General features: G+C 32.2%; 1 long non-coding RNA gene across 1 annotated transcript; it reads left to right on the forward strand.

Moving 5' to 3' along the window:
* Window positions 1-6,714: 6,714 nt before the first annotated feature.
* LOC146927257 (uncharacterized) lies at window positions 6,715-9,211 on the forward strand. The gene is made up of 2 exons (XR_015005625.1): window positions 6,715-7,235; window positions 7,329-9,211. It is a non-coding gene; the product is annotated as an uncharacterized LOC146927257 (long non-coding RNA).
* Window positions 9,212-10,346: the final 1,135 nt, after the last annotated feature.

Consider the following 10,346-nt stretch of genomic DNA (forward strand, 5'->3'; position numbering starts at 1 on the left):
TTGTTGAAATATAGAGAGTTTTAAAGAAGCAGAACATTAACTATAAGTGAAGTTCACCTACGTCTGGAATGGAACAAATTGTTTCATTGACTATAAGAGCTTATGCTTGGACTTAAACTTAACTTGATATGGAACCAAATATTTGTTATTAAATTCCACATAAAATAGAAACATTAAATCATAAATCTTGTATTGACAAGAGAAGGATTATGTAGTTGAATGATAGACAAATATTGTCCTATTGTCCTAATAATGTTTTCTATACAATGTGCTGATCAAGTAATGGATTTGAGTTCCATGATCTTGATAAGCTAGTCTATAACAAATGAGAAAAGGATCAAATGAGATTTGAACCTTTTGTATATCATTGGCATCACTGTTTAGTACAAACAAGTGTGATTCACATTTCCAAAATCCATGGATATGGACTATTGGACTCATTTGGTTTTATATCATTTGAAGGATGTGAGTTCCACCTTTCGAAATAGATTAATATACCGGTAAAGGTGAAAATGACACATAATCTATTTGAGTTGATATACATATAAGATGTATATGGAGCACTAAACATATTTGCTGGATATTTTATTTCTCTTACTTCATCTAACATTACTAATTAATAGTATATGAGAAAAGTGTATTTGACACAATTCAAGAAATCTTTGAAATTGTTCAAAGAGTTTAACAATGAAGTAAAAGAAATAGGTTTGAAAAGTATAAAGACCATATGAGTAAATCGTGATGGTAAATGCTTGATTAATGAGTATAATTATTATTTATATCGCTTCATGTTTGACATGAATCGATCTAAAATAGTTTGGTTATAACTCATTGACTTTTGATGTTAAATTAAATTACAGTTATTCTTCACCCACTACAAGTTCCAATAGAGTAATCATAAAGACACCATATTAGATATGGAGGTAAGAGTACCTAGTTTTTGACTTTATGATAATTTGAGGTTATATGGTTTATTAGATAAACTAAACTACAAATTAAATGAATGTACATTTGTGGAGGTACCCTAAGGAAACTAAGGGATACTGATTATACATCACCTTTCATGACAATAGTCGTTTGTCTCTAGATCTGGAGTATTCCTATTAAAGGAGTATGTCTCTGCAGGAGCCAGTGGGAGTGTTGTAGAACTTGAATTAAGTCAAGTACCACAAAATACATGTATCTTTAAGAATGGAACATGAACTAATTCAACAAAGGGTTGTTGTTAAATCACTAGTTCAAGTAGCACAAGATCTAGATGAGTTTGGTATGTCATATCACTACAATGAGTAACATGATTTTGTCATGGCTCAACAAGGTGTTATGATTTTCATGGTAGATGAGCCCCAAACTTACTAGAAGGTCGTAAATGGCCTGAACTTTGAGAAATGGCTAAATGCCATGGGATCTTATAAAGAATCCATGTACACAAACCATATATGGATATTGGTTAAATCATCCAAATAAGTATGACTCGTGAGATGAATGTGAGTTTTCTTGTAGAAAGCTGACATGGATGGTATTATGAATACATTTAAGATGTAATTGATTGTAGAAGGTTTCATGCAACTCGTGATGCAAATCATGACGAAACTATTACATCATCATAATGCTTAAATCTAACGATCCCACTTGTCATTATTGTATAATGCAAATTCTAGGAGATGGACAACGATGTTGCATTCTTTAATTAGAATGACCTTGTATATGTATTTGACATATATGTAGATTTTCGTTAATCCAAAGGATGCTAGAAAGGTATATATATTACAAAATTCATGTATGAATTGGAGCAAGCTTCTTGAAGTTGAATTATTTGTTTTATTAGTGAAGTTTTATGAAAAACTTTGATTAATAAAAATCTTGTGCACACAAGGAGAATAGTGGGAGCATTGATATTAGTTTGGTGGAGTATGTGGATTACATACTAGTCACCAAAACAATTTATCTACACATGTGAGACATGGTTAGAAAATTATTTTCAATATGTACCAAAATTTATTGTAGTGTTCGACACTAGAATACTTTCAAGAATATCCATGGATGTCTTAAAGGACTAAGGATTGTTTCTTGAACACGGATTAAAGGAACATTGTAAAGAAGTTACAATGATGCTGACTTTAATATCGGTGTACAGTATATCCAAATCGCAATTTGGAATAAATGCTATGCTTGGATATCAACTATGAAATTTGTAAAAGTACAAGCTTCAAATAGTTGTTGTTTCTATTACAGATGTCAAATATATATGATTTGGATTGTTTAGCTCGTAACTGAGCGAAACCATGTGTCTCTTGCGTTGCGGATTCCATTGATCCCGTCTGAGGTGAAATTGGTTTAATCTTGCGAGCAATGAATACTTGATCTCACCAATAATCCAAATGTATACTTTGACACTTCAATTTCTTTTCGATGGAAGATCGAAAATGGAAATTGAAAGAAGTGTAACCTACCAACATAGGAAAGAGTTCCTTATCTACTAGAATAGTATCATGCCCAGGGTGTGCTTGATGCTAACACTTGATCAATATATATTGAGTTAATATTTGATTGGCTTTTAGTGCTAGTGGGAGATTGTTGGAGTAAGCCCTAATAGCCAATCTATGTTAATTGGGTTTGGCTTTGTATCATGATATTGATATAAGTATATATTGTGAATATATAATAATAAGGCATTTCTTTATTGATTTTGTTTTGTTTCAAAATAATAAAGTCCCTAGAATAGTTAGTCCGTTTAATGGAACATTAAGTATAACTTAATTGTGAGACCCCCGTTAAACATAAGGAAACTATTCTAAAAGTATCCGTAGTCAAGCTTTAATGAGAAGTGGGATATCATTAAAGCATAGAGACTATTATGTGGGTAGACTGATGATCACATCTCACAGATCATGGATAAAGAGTTATCAAGTCTTCACATAGATATAAATATTAGGAGTAATATTTATATTGGATTGACCCGCCGTGAGAATACTACATAGTAAGTTATGAAATTGTCATAAGATATTCTCACAATGATAATAGTGTATATCGCTCTTAGACCTGAAACCACTATGATCCCTAGATGTGGACTCAAGTGCTTTGTTGCCATTCTAACGTTGTCTGTAAAAGGATAACCATAACGTTGGTTGATGGGTACTTGATGAAGCATGCTGAGGGACATGAGTGTCCTAGATGGGATTTGTCCCTCCTCATAAACGGGAGATATATCTTTAGGCCTCTTGATGAAATATGACTGTAAAACTGCATGGCCATGCCGAACTAAGTCAATATAAGATATTGGACTTATTCGTTATTCAGTATATTTCGGAATCAAGGAATATAAACATTGATCTATACAAGGGTGACAATATCTATGCCTTGGGATCAATAAAGATATCGAGACAAAGGAGTAAGTGTACACATGAGTATTATCATGGAAAGGTTTCGTCAGATCACTTGACATTCTTGTCACTTGGGTAGCAATGATGTGTTGCTAGATACCGCTCATTGTTTATAATATTAAATATTAGATTTAATATTATTGCCAACGTGACTAGAACCTATAGGGTCACACACAAAGAACAGTCAAAAGAGAAATATATAAGTATGACTTATATAAGGGGTGCGTTTAGTAAATAACGCTAATTAGTTAGCAAAATTACTAAACTCGTTGTTGGGCTTACTGAAGCCCAATAGTGACGTATGACTTGCAGAGCACACTAGAAGTTCTATAAATAGAACTCTGGTGCTGAAGTTTTTGGTTACACGTTTTGGAGCAACCCTTCTTCTCTGCACTTCCGATTCATTGGCTAGCACCGAGTTTTGGAGGAGCACTGTTCGTGTGGACTTGCTAGAGGCTTTGCTGCTTGCTGCTTGCTTGGCTGTGATCGAGATTCCAGTTTCCAGTTTCCCACGTTCAGATTCCAAACTTCGAGGTAACAATCGAATCACTGATTCATGTTTGAATTTCGTAATGATCCAAGGAAAGAAAATCGAAATTCTTCTTCTTCTTCTTCCGCTGTGTATGATATCTTTCGATTTTCCTTCACCAGTGGCAACGTGGGCACCAAATCCACTCTATCCTCATATTTCAAGTGGTGCAACAGTGAAGCGACCACACCACTCACACGACAATTAAATGATGACCTTGAAGGAGAGGACACAACAGGGAAAGTAGTGGGTGGCGGCTAGGGTATTGTGTTTGAGAGAGATGAGTGAAAAAAGAGAACTCCCATAATATATTAATTATTCATAGTATTTTTATATTTTAAGCATAATTGTACTTTTGCCCACTATTTTATCATTCTCACAAAAATAATTATATCTTTATAAATTTTAACTTTTTAATTCCCAATAAACGGTGATTTATTCTTTCAATTTTAAATATGAGGATAAAGTACCACATAATGTCAAAATTCTGGAATGAAATCAAACTAAAAAAAATCAAATAATATCTAAAAAAACTTATTTACGTGTAAAACCCATTAAAAAAATTTAAATAAAATGTAACCCGTGCGGGACGTTACACTAGTAAAAGACATAGGATGATCCATGAATTTTCCATCACTGTTCAAGATATGATTTGGAAGAATAGAATTCAAACAAAGCAATTTTGACTTGAGAGTGGTTACTCATGTCTTTAATAGAACATTATCGTCATACAACAATCCTTGTGGAGATGATAATCTTACTACTAAATTACTTAAACATTTTAGTGCACTTGCTAACTTTATCATCATCTCTTAAAATTTTGTTTGAACGGAGTGTTGTTTTCGATTTTAGACGAATTGACTTTAGACTAGTAAACACAATTAAAAACTAATTTTTTTTTAGCTTTTTTGTACCTAAATTATACACTGTAAAGAGATAAAAATATCTTCTCTTTGATTCAATCAAAAACCTCAAATCATACACTAAAAGTGGACATAGTCTTCTATTTCAATTTTGGTGATGTTGAGTTTGTGTTATTTTCAATGTAGTTTACCAATTTCAACATAACTATTAAACTTATTATTATAGGTGGGGGCAGGCGAAAAGGTGTGATGTATCTGGATTGTAGGCCATGGCGATGCCTCAAAAATTACGAGATAAGGAGATCTTATAAATAAAACTATTTGTTGTCTTATTTCATTTCCATCATCTTACATTACAAAATCATAACTTTAAGGTTCATGAAATTTGGGAAAAACATAAGAAGAAAATAATAATTATTGAGTGCATACACAAAAACTAAATGACAACATGTGGAGTATTCTAGCATAAGGTATATGGTACAATTCTCTTGCTAGAGAAAGAACTCATTTATCTCATTAGGATGTTTTAGATCAGTGCACAATGGTCTTTACGACACCTAACGTTAGATCCTCGAAATTTTGGACAATCTTTATCTGTTTTACAAGCACCTTCAAAAATCTGACTAAAAGAAGAATTACATACTGTCATGCCAAGAAATATGGCAAGAATTAGAGTTATAACATAAACTAGCTTTGGTGTTTCAACCATATTTTTTCCTATTTGCATCCAAATAATAATAAATGACTTGATCTCTTTATAATGTATAATAAATTTCATGGTCTTATAGAAATAATTAAATAGTTTAAGCATTATAAAATTTTAAAAACCCTTCAGAATTTTAAAATCATTACTAAATGTCACTTAAATATATCAACGTGTTATTTTTATCCTTTTAATACACTTAGGAAGTACTTCATGTAATAAAAATAATAATCAATATATAGAATGTATGTTATGAGCAATTTATTTATACCAACATAAAAATATGTGCGAATATAAAGCACTATTGGATATTTATGAACAAGTAGAATGTATGTTATGAGCAATTTATTTTTTGATTAAATCATTTGATCATAAATAATGTATATTTAAAAAATTTCATTGCATAATTTTTTCCACTTTCTTATTCACATCAATTATTTGAATCAATTATATAATCAATGGACCCCCCTCTTGTATATTGATAGACTTTTAGTATGTGTACTAAAAATTATCGAAGTAATAAAGACAGTTAGGGTACAAGTTAAGCATTAAAAAAAAAATTGACAAAGATTAAAAAAGAAATTAAAACATAAGTTTTGTATTAAAAAATAAATTTTTAAACTTTCAAAACATTGAACGTACAATTTTTAAAATTTAGTTTTTATATTTGGCTCTAAATTTGTGCCTTAATGGCACAAGTTAGCCTTGCCGATCAAATAAATCCATAAATAACGTACTGAAGTTCTCAAAAATATTAAAATATTAATCAAATATCATTTTATCTAAATATTCATGAATAAAACTCACACAGATAAGTTGAAACAAGCGACCTTATATAAAACTAGATTGCTGACCCGTGCGCCGCACGGGTCATATAAGCTGGAACACATCCGTCGACAATTAAAATGTGATGATTAAAAAAATAAATTAACATTACATTATATAGTAATGTATGGAATAATAAAATGTAATAAATAGTCGGTGGAGTCAAATAATCACGTACATAATAATGTTTATATCAAATATTACTAAATATTTCCTCATATACGACGTTAGATGTAAAATCAAAATCTTCACCATCTTCCACATATACGACCTTGACTCTTGTTAATAGTGTATGCAAATGATATAGCCAAAGAAAATTGCCTCTTTTAAACTAATGTGGGCCATTAGAATTAATAACCGTGAGGATTTGATTAGCCACACCCTTTGCCACAATAAACCATATATAACATTATTAAATAACTAAATTAAATATACGCCTCATCATTTGTTCAAAAAACTTTTAAAAATATTATTCAGTGTAAATCGGTTTTAAATATACAAATGTATATAAGAAGGAATATTTAATTTTATTTTCTGAGATGATATAAACCATATAGAACACTATTAAATAACCAAATCCAAAAAGACACCGCATGATTCATTAAAAAAGAAGGTTATTCAGAGTAAATCTGATTTAAATATGCAACTGTGTATAAGAAGGAATATTTTTTGTTTTTCTTATGAGATGATCTTCACCTAATAATAAGGTCAACAAATAAAAAGCTTCTAATATTTAAATTTAATAACTTTGCTGCAAACTATATCCATCGAATGATCCCTCACTTGGTTCTTTATAGATTCCACTAAACAATTATGTGAACAAACCATAAACAATTATCTTAGAAATATGTGATGTGCGACATGTTGGGGCCTTGCGTAAGTTACAGTTAAGTAGCATCATGCCAGAGTTCAAAAGTTCCAGCATGCAAAAGGTATGTGTTCATGATGCGTTTAATTATGCGCTTATTATCTATTACCCACAATTAAACATTATTTGAATATAATTTGATGATTATTTGTTTTAGCTTGGAAGAACGCGATTGAAAATATAACAATCCAGCAATACATTCTTGGGTTTCCAATGGCATCAGAGGTATAACACATGGGTAATATAATTGCACAAACCAATTCATTTATGGATTTGATTGGTAAAGGAGAACGGTGCAAATGGCCAATTATACATGCTAAAAGAATTGCACGCAGGTTAAATATGAAGGTGAGAAAAACACAAGAAGGGGGGTTGAATTGTGTTAGTTTTTTCTTCGTTTTCTCCTAAGCTGAAAACACTGGTCAGAATCAAATAGAGTTACGCTTCTGGAGTGATATTCAAAACTAACTTGCAGCGGATAAAAATAGAGAGAGAGAGAGAGAGAGAGAGAGAGAGAGAGAGAGAGAGAGAGAGAGAGAGAGAGAGAGAGAGAGAGAGAGAGAGAGAGAGAGAGAGAGAGAGAGAGAGAGAGAGACACAAAGCAATTATACAGGTTCCTTCCACAAACAGGAAGTAGTCCTGTTCCCCTTGCACTTCCAAGGAGAGTTCACTAAAATGTAATATCTGATTACAAATGCTCACTGCTACAACTAGCAAGAGACTTTAAACTGCTCAAGCACACAAGCAAGAGACTTCCTATGCTCCTGAACACAATCAAGAGACTTCTATTGCTCAAGCACAACTGCAAGAGACTTCTAATCAAACAGAATTACAAAGAAAAATGTTTGAGGTTGAACACTTGATATACAATCAGTGGTGTTCACAATACAAATCAGATACAGACTCTTAAGACTCTAAAATTTCTAAGATATGAACTCTAAAGCAAAAATTCTAAGTGAACTTTGAATGCAGAACAATTTCAGCAGAGTTTTGGCACTTGTAAATTTTAGTTGTTAACCATTACCAATCTCTGAGTCTTCGCTCCTTTATATAGAGGTGTGAAAGAGACATTGTGAAATTGCCAGCGCATCAAAAAGAGTCGTTTGAAGTTTTGATCAATCACCAATGATCTTTTGTCTGATATGGTAGTTGTCCTATGAAGGATCAATTTCAAATACATTCCCATTGTGAAGGAATATCGTTGCAGGCAGAGCTGTATTTCAGAGCTGTTTTCTTGTCTTGTAGCAGAGACACAGCAGAGTAGTGGAGGTAGTGGTTGTACACTTTGTACAATTGTACTTTGTCAACGCTTTTTGAAGATAAGCATCAAATGCCTTCAAATCCTTTCAAAATGACCGTTGCTTCACATTTCCAGTCTTCTGAAATGCTTAGACGAGTTTAAATCCATTAAACAACTTTTGAAACTTTAAGTCTTCCATCTTCTAATGAACTTTAGCTTCTGGTGATTTTCAACTTCTGATGAGGTTGATTCTGATGAACTTGCTTCTGATGAACTTGTTTTTGATGATGTCATCACTTCCGGAGCACTTTGTCTTCAGGAGCACTTTTGACTTCAGGAGCACTTCTCTTCAGACGCTTTAAGCTTCCTTTTTGTTGATTTGTTAGCTCTATTTTGTTCATCCAGAACCTATTTAATATGTAAATTTTTGTCTATGGTCTTGTACACTTGAACAAATATTAGCTAGTCCAATTGACAATTTTTTAATACCTTGTTATCATCAAAACTCTCAAGGTTCGTTGTTAAACACATTTTGTTCCAACAATATCCCCCTTTTTGATGATGACAAACAATAGTATTTAAAATGTGCAATTGTTGTTAACCCAATTAACAAGTTGACTGTAAGGGTATGAGGTTTGCAAGCTCCCCCTGAGTCTAATAGTTCTTAAGGTTAGTTTTGTCAGCTCCCCCTGAGTTCTATCCATGTTAATTAAATTCATCAGTTAAAAATGTAGTAACACTCAGAATATTCTTGTAACGCCCGTTTTAATTATTTAATTATTTTAATGAGTTTTGAGATATATTTATATCAGTTATATGTGATTTATATGAATTATGAGATTTTAGAGAATTTTATGAGATGTTGTGACTTATTTTATTATTTAATAAAATAGATTTGAAAATAAAATAAATATTGAGTTGTGGGGCTGTTTTGTGAATTTAGAAAGTTTGGTGGTAGAAAGAGGAAATAAGATAAATTAGATGAGGGGGTTATAAATAAGAGAAGTTAGGTTTAGAAAAGTTTTACAACGTAAGTTCAGTTTTGGAGAAAAAGGGAGAAAAGTCAAAAGAAGAGGAGAAACCAAGGAGAGCTGCGATTTCTGCATATTAAGGTAAGGGTGAAACTAACTTTCAGAAATATTAAGTCTATGATTCTGATAATTAGATTTAACATGATGTAGGATGAGTTTGTGAGGATTTAAGAATTAGGGTTTTAAGAGCGATTTTGATGATTAGATGATGAAAACTCGTTGAATTGATGTAGAAATTGTATACAGACCTTAGAATATCCAAAGGATGATAATTGAAAGTAGTTTTGAGGTTAGAACCATGTGATTAGGTGAAAAATTGAGAAAAACAGAATTCTTCCCGAGCTCACATTCATCGCTCGCCTCGCGAGCAAGCCTTTTGAGAGGTCCAGTGAGCACGTTTTGCTCGCCGCAGCGAGCAGACCAACTCGCCTCGCGAGCAACTTGTGCATTCTGCTTAGAATGTTTTCTTGTGATCCTTTCGCACGTGTAGTCTTGAGATGATCTTACAATAGGAAATGAAGGATGTTTAGATTATTAGAAGCTGTCTAGAGAGCCTAAATTAAGGTGACTAAGATTATTAATGAAGTGATATTATTATATATGCATTATATGAAATATTTATGATGATTAAGTTAATGTGATTCATCCTTCAATGATGATATGTTGTATAAGATTGTTATATGCTGCCTATGTTGCTGTTTTGCTGTTGTTGACTATTGATGTCATAAAATTGTATATGTCGGTCTAAGTTGTCAAGTTGTAAGATGTCGTCCAAATTATTGGAGTCACATAAGATGTTTAAGATGATTAAGATGTTCAAGATGTTTTAAGATCTAAGATGTTGAGTCCATTGCATACTCATTCAAAGTTGGGGGCTTGATGCCCTAGGGCCATTGCTCAACCA

Source organism: Medicago sativa, chromosome 4 (genome assembly GCF_051527215.1).
Source record: "Medicago sativa cultivar Bolivia chromosome 4, Bolivia_mono, whole genome shotgun sequence".
Taxonomy (NCBI): Eukaryota; Viridiplantae; Streptophyta; class Magnoliopsida; order Fabales; family Fabaceae; genus Medicago; species Medicago sativa.